At 43.4% G+C, this 10,514-nt stretch overlaps 1 protein-coding gene across 1 annotated transcript in view; it reads left to right on the forward strand.

Annotated features, from left to right (window-relative positions):
* Nucleotides 1–10,514, forward strand: part of LOC141497082 (uncharacterized) — an 857,774-nt gene that overhangs the window by 441,372 nt on the left and 405,888 nt on the right. The window lies entirely within an intron of this gene.

Below are 10,514 nucleotides of genomic sequence, written 5' to 3' on the forward strand. Positions count from 1 at the left end.
GGGCCTCCTTACCCTAGGACACTCCTTCTATGCCCAGCTGGCTCTCTTCCCTCACCCCATGGTGAACACCTCCTTGGGCCACCATCTTGGGGAGCTGGCCATTTCTCCTGACTCTCCTGTGGACTTTTCTGACCTCCATCTCCTCCTTTTGAGCTTCCTAGCTAGATGAATCCCACAACCCTTGCCCAGCCTGACTTTCAGGCAGGACTGGACCAATTCACCTTACCTGGGAGCCATGTAGTTTCCTCTTTTTTTGTCTTTGTCAATGTGTCGTTGGGGGGGTGGGGGTTATTGCAGCAAAGTTATTTTTATTTTTATTTTGGCCATCATCAATGATTTGGAGCAATTTTATTCTAAAGTTATGGGTAACTTCCATTTCTCCCTTTAGAACCCAGCCTGTCGACCCTGTGTATGTCCTCTGACCATTTTATCTACCAAGGGGATAGTTTCTGTTCTTTCTAGCTAAGACATTAGACCTCTGTAAGGCAAATCTGCTAAGAGTTTTTTCCCCCAACCACTCAGTTCCTTTCTTATTTGCATCTCCTGGGATTTGTTTGTCCAGCTCATTACCAAGCTGTCTCAATTTCTCTTTGTGGTGTGGCTTCATCCCTTTTTTGCTGTCCTTAATTAAATGTGGTATATGTCCTGATCCCTCTGGGTCTACTTCCAGCACCTTCTCTTACATAGTCTGTGTGGTTGGAGGGTAGGTCTTAGGACCTGAGTTTCTGTAGTTCACTGATGAGCCTCCACTGGCTTGTATAGTACAAAAATTTGGCACAAAGGGGCAGTTAGGTAGCAGAGTGGCTAGAGTACCAGCCCTGGAGTTGAGAGGACCTGAGCTCAAATTCTACCTTAGACACTTAAAAATTCCTTAGCTGTGTGACCTTGGGCAGCTCACTTAACCCCATTGCCTTGCAAAAACCAAAAAGAAAAAAACTGGCCCAAATGTTTTGTGATCCCCTCCCTCAAACCCAAACCTTCAGGGTGTTCTCTCTTTACCTAGGGAAAGTGGATTTGAACTTAGAGTGAGAGGATTGAAAGACACACGGAGGGAATACATGGTTAACTGAAACCTCATAGATCTTTATGAAAGAAGTCTATACCAGAATACCCAGTAAATCTGCATGTACCTATGATTTCCATTCCTTTTCAAGATATACATGACAACCCCAGGGAAGGAATGTTCCAGATCTTCCAGCCACATGTGCTTGGATTCCCCCTAGAAATCAGGATCTGGCCCAGATTGTCACCATGGCAGCTATACAGCACTAGCCCAGATGCTTTTTTGCTTTCAATCTATCAGAATGATCTTCTGTTAGGAAAATTTGTCTTTCAAAGGTAAAGCCTGGGGCTTGAGACCAGGACCATGTAATACAGCCTGGTGGGCCATAGGAATCTCCTTTTGCTCCATTTGCCTGAGCTTTCAGATTTATTAGGATGAAGCCCCAGTGAAGATTTTTCAACAATTGAACAAGAGCAGTTCTTTTTGTTTGGTTTGGTTTTGCTTTGATGTGCCTTTTTTTGGCAAGGTAATGAAGTTAAATTGACCTGCCCAAGGTCACACAACTAGGTAATTTTTAAGAGACTGAAGCCAGATTTGAACTCAGGTCCTCCTGACTCTAGAGCTGGTGCTACCTGGCTTACCCCCCAAGAGCAGTTCTTACTTCCTTTTTTTGGTAGCATTGTCCTGATGTCATTTTATGGGTGACTCTTTTAGGTTTGGAAGGTCTATCCGCCCCTCTCTCTGCCCTGAGAAATCACCCCATGGCTGCTGCCTGGTCCTTCCGTATTCCCATGTTCTTGAGTGGCCCCAACTCAGTTGTCAGCCCTTTGGGGCTACTGCTCAGAGTCTGGGCCATAGAGGGAAGGAGAGGGAACTGGAAGACAAACCCTCTCCTCTCCCTTCAGTAGTTCTCCACTCCAGGCTCTGCCCCAGCTCTTCCAGCTGAGCTGGATTGAAAAAGGGCCTCACCCTCTCAACAACTGGGCAATCTGAGGCTAGTTGCAGGCTTCATTTCCAAGCAGTATCTTTGGTCTTTACTCCTAATTGTCATCAAAGGCTCACAATGATACTTAGTCCAGAGTGATTCAAATGTTTTTTTTTTATTTAAGGCAACAGGGTTAAGTGACTTGCCCAAGGTCACACAACTAGGCAATTATTAAGTGTCTGAGGCTGGATGTTTTGTGATTCCCCTCCCTCAAACCCAAACCTTCAGGGTGTTCTCTTTTTGCCCATACATGTTCCCTAGGGAAAGTGACTCCAGGGCCTGTGTTCTATCTACTGTACCACCTAGCTGCCCCTAAAATAGTTTTTTTTTATTGTCATCTTTTTAAAAAAATTTTTTTTAAGGCGATGGGGTTAAGCGACTTGCCCAAGGTCACACAGGTAGGCAATTATTAAGTGTTACAGGGGTAGTCCATGGCTCAGGTCACAGGGAACACCATGTTATGAAAGATGGGACCAGCTGGAGATTCAGAGCCTGAGAAACCTAGTCTGATAGACTGACTCCTCTATTGGGAGCCAGGTTTAAACAATACCAGGCCCCACCTAAAAAGGTTGAGAAGAGCTTAAGTGCATAGGGAGAGGTGTGCTGGAAAGTCTGCCTCTAAGGTATGACTGCACCTACCCCAGGCCCAGAACACTCCCCAGCCCCTCCCAGGTTCAATGACTAATGGCCCTAGAGCCATGAAGAGTGACTTTGGGAGGGGGATCTGGAGCAGATCAGGAAAGCTCCCCCACCCCAGCAGAATGGAGCCCCGAGGCCCCTCCCCATTCCCACCTCCACCTATATTAGTTGACCAGCCAAGCCTCCATCTAACCTAGGCTGTCATTCCTTGGCCCCCTGTGCTGGGTCCAACACTTGACCTCACCCAGTCCTGGACCTCTCCTCTGGGTGACCTTTGCCCTTTGTAGGGACTCTTTCCAACCTTAAGTGATGCTGGAGGTTTGGTGTGGCCAGTTTTAGACTGAGAGGTCTTGAAAGTCAAAGAATTCACATATAGTCCTGGAATCTTAGAACTGCTCAGGATTTATTATACAAGCCTATAAAGTTTACAGATTTAAACCTTTTCTCCTTGTGAGGAATATGGGGGTGTTTGGGTTCCACAAGAAGGTGAAGGGAGGATTGTTAGTTTACATTACACAGACTGGGTCAGCCTGTATTGTTGCCTATGGGCAGGCTTTAAAGAAAAAAGACTCAATCTGATCCCAAACTGAGACTAGATGGGTGTGCCCACCTTTCTTTTTTTTTAAGGTTTTAAATTTATTTTTGTTAAAGATATTTGAGTTTTACAATTTTTCCCCCAATCTTGCTTCCCTCCCCCCATACCCCAACAGAAAGCACTCTGTCAGTCTTTACTTTGTTTCCATGTTGTACCTTGTTCCAAATTGGGTGTGATGAGAGAGAAATCATATCCTTAAAGAGAAGTCTAAGAGGTGACAAGATCAGACAATAAGATATCTGGGTTTTTTTTTTTTCCTAAATTAAAGGGAATAGTCCTTGCACTTTGTTCAAACTCCACATTTCCTTATCTGGATACAGCTGGCACTCTCCTTTGCAGAAAGCCCAAAATTGTTCCCGATTGTTGCACTGATGGAATGAGGGAGTCCTTCAAGGTTGAACATCACTCCCATGTTGCTGTTAGGGTGTACAGTGTTTTTCTGGTTCTGCTCATTGCATTCAGCATCAGTTCATGCAAATCCTTCCAGGCTTCCCTGAAATCCTGTCCCTCCTGGTTTCTAATAGAATAGTGTTCCATGACATACATAGACCACAGTTTTGAAGGACATTTACTTGATTTCCAATTCTTTGCCACCACAAACAGGGCTGCTATAAATATTTTTGTACAAGTAATGTTTTTACCCTTTTTCCTCATCTCTTCAGGGTATAGACCCAGTAGTGGTATTGCTGGGTCAAACGGTATGTACATTTTTGTTGCCCTTTGGTCATAGTTCTGTGCCCACCTTTCTAAGGTGGGTCTTGACCTCCTTTGCACCTGCTCAAGGAGCTGTTCTTGCTCATTGGTATCATAAGCTGGGTGGGGGAAATATTGGGGGACCAATGTATCAATTAGATTGTAACCCCAGACTATGATTGGGATGAAGGGGCAGGAACAAGGCCTTTCAAACTACATAAAAGACCTCCCATTTCTGAGATCTTCCCCACCACCACCTTGAGAGAGCTGTGCCATTTACAAATAAAAACTGTTTTAATCACTCTGGATTAAGTGTTCACAAGCCATTTATAACAGTTTCTTGTCCCTGATTTCATCAAACTGTTACTGTCACTTGCAATGAATTAAGTTGCAGATGAAAAGGACTTTTATGCATTTTATTACAATGTTACATCATCCTACATAGATGGTTCTCTTGAACCGAGGCACTTCACCAAAAGTGCATTGACTTGATCTCCAGAACTCGAAAACTGCAACAGGAGTAGGAGCCTCCATTGCAGAGGGAATAATTTCCCTCTCTAAATTGATCATCTTCCACATGCCCCAATAATTCAAATAAAAAAAATTACAGTTGATTCATATTATTGAAGAAGGAGATCGTAGAGCTTTAAAACAGTTCTTAATTTCAGTAGTTCTTTTCCTTCTTCCTTCAGAACACACACAGAGACTAATCTCGAAAAGAATAAGAATCCTGTGTTGAGATTTGAAGGGCTCTGGCCTAGCCCTCCTAAACCTCAAGATAAACCCTATGAACTCTTCAAATCTCCAGGCCAGTGGAGACTAGAGAAGAGCCACTAAGGGAAGCAACCAGCACACCTCTGCTTTCAGATATTAATTATTATTATTATTATGCTAGTTAAGACCAGTCAGAAAGTAAATTTAGGACATTATAATTTTCTTCAGGTACCTCTTACTAAGACACAAACCTTGTCACTCAAAAAGACCCAAACTCCGCAAAAATAGAAAAATAGAACCCTTTTCTCCCCCCAAAACAACAGGATCTTCAGTGTGAGAAATGTGGGGTGCTGTTGTTCTCCACAGGATGGAGGCTCCCTTTGAAATCCATTCCAAAGGGGGAATGGCCCCAGACAATCACAAACTGGGAGAGTTCTCCTAATCCCATTTCAAAGATGACAAACTCCAAATTAGAAGGAACCAGTCCCCAACCAGTCTGGGGTGACCTAAGGCAACTGAGTTTGTGCAATTAGGTACTTGAATATTATACCACCTAACCCTTGTGATGATTGAGGTTCATCAACTTAACATGTATTGTATGATGGGGGATCATATTAGGAGCATGTCATGGGATGGGCGGACCTCTTAGACTGTACCTCAAATTCGTAGAGCCTATGAGAATCCAGGTGGGAGGTTTCTAAAATTATAATAACAGATGGCATTGTACCTCAATGTGCCTCATGCTAGTGGGGTATACATGTCTTGCAAGATCCCTGAAGAAAATGTCCAATTCTTCTCTCACTCCAGCAGATTTGTTTTGTTTATAGATAACATTCAGGAAAATCATGAGTTTTTGGAAAGGAAAAAGATCTAATTTGAAAAGAGAGATCTAAGAGGAAAAATAGACCAATAAAAACACAGCAAAACTGACCAGCAGAGACAGCCAAGAGTTTCATTCTGCCCATACCACATAAAACACACAATTTAAACAAAGATCTGTAAAATCACATAAACCAAGTCAGAGCACCTCAAAGCAGAGATGACCACAAACTATAAGGAAAAATTCCATTGCTTTCACACTAGAGAGTTCCAGAAACACAAAGACAAGGGGATACCCATACCCGACAAGCCAGTACTCTCTAGGAACAAGTCACCAGCACCCACTGGACTGGAAATTCATGACAATCACCACTAAAGGTGACAGTCTTCAAACAAACCAGAGGTCAAAGTCCAGAGAGATGGCAGGGTGTGGGCCTTGGGAACTACTGAAGAACTAGGCAGGACAAAATGGAGCTGTCCAAGGAGCAGAAAGAGAAGTTTTAAATTCCCAGAAAGGCGATGGGCAAGGATGTTTTAATTCCTAGTTTTTATTGCTTTCTAGCTTTTTGAGAAGGGCATTACATTGTTTTTTCCAATGTACTGGTAATCCGTTACTTGATCCTCACACTAGATCCTAGTGATGCAGGTTTTGCATGGGAGTTGTTCATTAGTTAAGTTGCATAGTGAATGTTATAAATGGCTCATGAATACTTTGTCCTGAGTGATTAAAACAGTTTCTATAAAGATATCTCAATAAATGGCACACCTCTCTCTAGGTGGGAGAGAGGCAAATAATCACAGAAAGGAAGGTCTTTTATGCCCTCTGAAAGGCCTTGTTCTTGCCCCTTATGCCAATCATTGGCTGGGGTCACAATCTAATTGATACATTGTTTCCCCTACATTTCCCCTGCTCATTATACTAATGAGCAAGAACAGTTATCTCTTTGAGTATGTGCAAAGGAGAAAGCCTTAGAGTACCTTGTACAGAGAACCCAGCGCTCACATTCCAAAAACTCCATCCAATATAAAATATGATTGTTATCATTATTAGGCTTAATATTAAAATGAATTAGAACTTTTTCCCAAAAGAAAACAGTAAATAGCCCTGATGACATAATTATATATTTTTAATCTTAGTAACACAAGTCCCACTTTCCTTTAACTCAAAGGTGTTACAATAGTTAAAATCCCAAACCACTTTAACAATCTAGATTTAACTCCTCCCATTCTGTACAACACTAATTCCCCTCTTTTAAAATGCTCAGAATGATTCCCAAAACTCCAGCTCAGAAACCTTAAAAATGGAATCAGTCAGCACTTTTAAGCCACATGGTCAGAGCAGAGACATTCATTAAACATGATTTCCTTTCAACACATGTCTCCAATCCCTGATTTTATATTTTTTTCCTTCCCAATCACATATCCCACCTGTGGCAGGTTCTCTTTCCATTAAGGCTTAAGTACTTTAAATCCCCTGCCCCCCCCCCCCACAGATGGGGTGCTCCTCAGCTGAACTCAGTTTAGAGTTCAGGTCTTAACAAGATGGTATAGGGGATCAAAACTACCACATATTAGGGTAGCTAGGTGGCACAATGGATAGAGCACCGGCCCTGGAGTCAGGAGGACCTGAGTTCAAATTCAGCCTCAGACACTTAATAATTACCTAGTGTGGCCTTGGGCAAGTCACTTAACCCCACTGCCTGCCCCCCCAAAAAAAAGACTGCCACATATCCACCATGTAGCCAACTCCCACCCCTTTCTTCCTACACAGGGAGAAAGCATGGGATCTTTTCCAGTCATAAGAATAAGAAATCTTCCTTCCTGTAGCTTCTCAATCTTTCTTTTAAAAGTTCTTTCTCTCTTAAACTCAGCCCCAAACCACATTTTTTTCTCTTTAAGAATCCCCTTGCCAGGTTGTGGGAAATCTGGGACACTATTACACTGTTGGTGGAGCTGTGAACTCATCCAACCTTTCTGGAGAGAAATTTGAATCTATGCCCAAAGGGCAACAAAAATGTGCACCCCCTTTGTTCCAGCAATACAACTACTGGGTCTGTACCCTGAAGAGATGAAAAAGGGTAAAAACATCACTTGTACAAAAATATTCATAGCAGCCCAGTTTGTGGTGGTAAAGAATTGGAAATCAAGTAAATGTCCTTTAATTGGGGAATGGCTTAGTAAACAGTGGTCTATGTATGTCATGGAACACTATTGTTCTATTAGAAACCAGGAGGGATGGGAATTCAGGGAAGCCCAAAAGGATTCGCATGAACTGATGCTTAATGAGATGAGCAGAACCAGAAAAACACTGTACACACTAACAGCAACATGGGGGTGATGATCAACCTTGATGGACTTGCTCATTCCATCAGTGCAACAACCAGGGACAATTTGGGGTTGTCTGCGATGGAGAATACCATCTGTATCCAGAGAAAGAATTGTTGAGTTTGAACAAAGTTCAAGGACTATTCCCTTTAATTTAGGAAAAAAAACCTGATATCTTATTGTTTGATCTTGTTATCTCTTATTTGGATCAATGTAGACCATGGAAATAATGTAAAGACTGACAAATTGCTTTCTGTGGGGGGATGGGGAGAGGGAAGTAAGTCTGGGGGGGAAATTGTAAAACTCAAAATAAATAAAATCTTTAAAAAAAGAGTCCCCTTCCCCTTTTCTTTTTAACTCCCCACACCAGCACAGCTAAGGTGGGCTCAGTGAGGTAGGGTCTAATCTCCAGGAGGGGAATGCTGCAGAACTACTTCCTCCTCCCTCACCTTCTGAAACTCTTGGGCCCAACTCTCAGCTCCCTCAGTTTAAAACTTAGATGGAGTCTCCAGACCCAGAAATTACTAACATAGACCACTTACACAAGATGGGACATAGAACACACACACACACACACACACACACACACCATGGGAGCATTCAAACTCACTCATACAGCACACAGGATCCAATTAGCTGCTGACCATGAGGCACCCTTGCCCCCCAGCCTGGAGGCAATCTTCTCTTTGATGAGCTTTAAGATTTTGGATAAATTCCTGAAAAGGGAACCCAAATCCCCCTCCCTCCTTTCTGGGCACCCTATTATCCTCTGGCCTCTCCTTTGGGATAGATCTCCAACCTGGAGGACTTCTCAGTCTGCTAGGGAGGTGCTGGCCACCAACACCACCAACCCTGGAGATACCCCTTACCACAGTACTTAACCCCAGACCTTTTAATCACTCTTGACTCCAAACCCAGGTGAATCTTCCCAGAAATCTCTGAGATTGTTTCCCCAAGAGAACACCAAGAAAGTGGGCTTGAACTCAAGCCTTTTGCACGCACTTTCTTATGTTCTTCCAGGAAAATACTGGGAAAAAAGATTTACGTTAATACTGTGGGTGATCCCCCAAATTGTTATAAATGCTCATGAATCCTCAGTTCAGAGTGATTAAAATGGTTCTCAATAAGGGGTGGCTAGGTGGTGCAGTGGCTAGAGCACAGGCCCTGGAGTCAGGAGTACCTGAGTTCAAATCAGACCTCAGACACTTAATAATTACCTAGCTGTGTGGCCTTGGGCAAGCCACTTAACCCCATTTGCCTTGCAACAACCTAAAAAAAAAGTCCCAGTTCCTGTCCCCTCATGCCAGTCATTGCCTGAGGTCCCAATCTAATTGATACATTGGTCCCCATACATTTCCCCCACCCTGCTCATTATACTAATAAGTAAGAACAGTTATCTCTTTGAGTAAGTGCACAGGGAAAGGTCAAGCCCCTAGGTTAATTTATAATAGGTGGGGTGGACCTGGCCTAATCTTAGTTTTTGATCAGATTGTGCCCATAGGCACAATAAAGGTTTACCCTAGTCTTTGCAATGTAAACTCACAACTCTCCCTTCACATTCTTGTGGAACCCAAGCATCTTGCAGTGAATGTTTTTTTTTTTCCTTTTTTGCTCACAATTCTCTTTTCTCTTTCTCTGCCTGGGCAGCCAATGTTAATGCCCACTGTGCTCCAATTCAGTTATGAACTGTGGATGTTTATTTTGTCAGTCTGGCTGGATAAATTTAATATTTCATGAGTCTGTCCTCTTTCCCTTTCATGCTTTAGATCTGAAATTGCATCAAAATCCTCTGCTAAACAATCAGAAAATGGAAATGCAGTCTCATCTTGTCTTTGAATACCAGTTTTGGTCTTTGAAAAATCCACCTGTTGGGGAAAAGCAAATGGGATGGCCTGTATTAAGGCATCTCCATTTGCTGATCTGTATAAGTTACCCAATCTGATTCCCAAAGCTCCTCGAAGGTGATGTATTTTGTCTTTCTGTACCAATTCTTGGCTTTGCTCTTCCCAACTAAAGCTATAATTACCTGGAAAATGGCTGTTATCCCTGGGGGATGGGATAGCAGTATAACATTAAAGTGTTCACTAAAGCCAACTGGATCTTGACTGGGATCAGGGAAATCTTTCTTTAAGGCCTGCAACTCACCTCTTTCCCGTGGCTTGAATTTATAGTGTGGGACCATATTGAGTTTAACATCTGGCACATCTTGTCCTTTTCCATCTGTAGATGGAACAGCCGGAGTACATGGCTACCTTGGAGGGATAGACACTGCTGGAGCCAAGCTTTGGGCTCTTATTGGAGCTGGAGAAACTGAGGGAAGAGGAGTTGGAGTAGAACATGAGGAAGGGACAATAGGATGCAGGGCAGAATAGCAAGAGAAGACCAAAGAGGAGAGAGGAGGGGAGGCAGAGTGAGGGAGGGGGCTGGACTGCAGGAGGGAGGTGGGACAGGAGCAGCAAGAAGAAATTGTGGGACACAGGGAAGAGGGGACCAGTTAAAGTAAGGCCTTGATAGATGCTTAGTCCACAGCAAGAGCAGGAATGATCCTGGTGATGGGAGGTCCCCAATAAATGAGTCCCCTCCCCAACATTCAGATCTGCTGAGTACCCTTCCTGGGTCCCTGCTAGAACTGGAAATCCTAGCCATGGCTTGATTAGCGGCACTGCTGCCTCTGTTTCTGCCCAAGGCTTTGTTGTCTTCGAGTTGCCTGGGTCTCGTGCCACTCTCTGGACCTGTTTAAA

This window comes from Macrotis lagotis, chromosome X (assembly GCF_037893015.1).
Source record: "Macrotis lagotis isolate mMagLag1 chromosome X, bilby.v1.9.chrom.fasta, whole genome shotgun sequence".
Taxonomy (NCBI): Eukaryota; Metazoa; Chordata; class Mammalia; order Peramelemorphia; family Peramelidae; genus Macrotis; species Macrotis lagotis.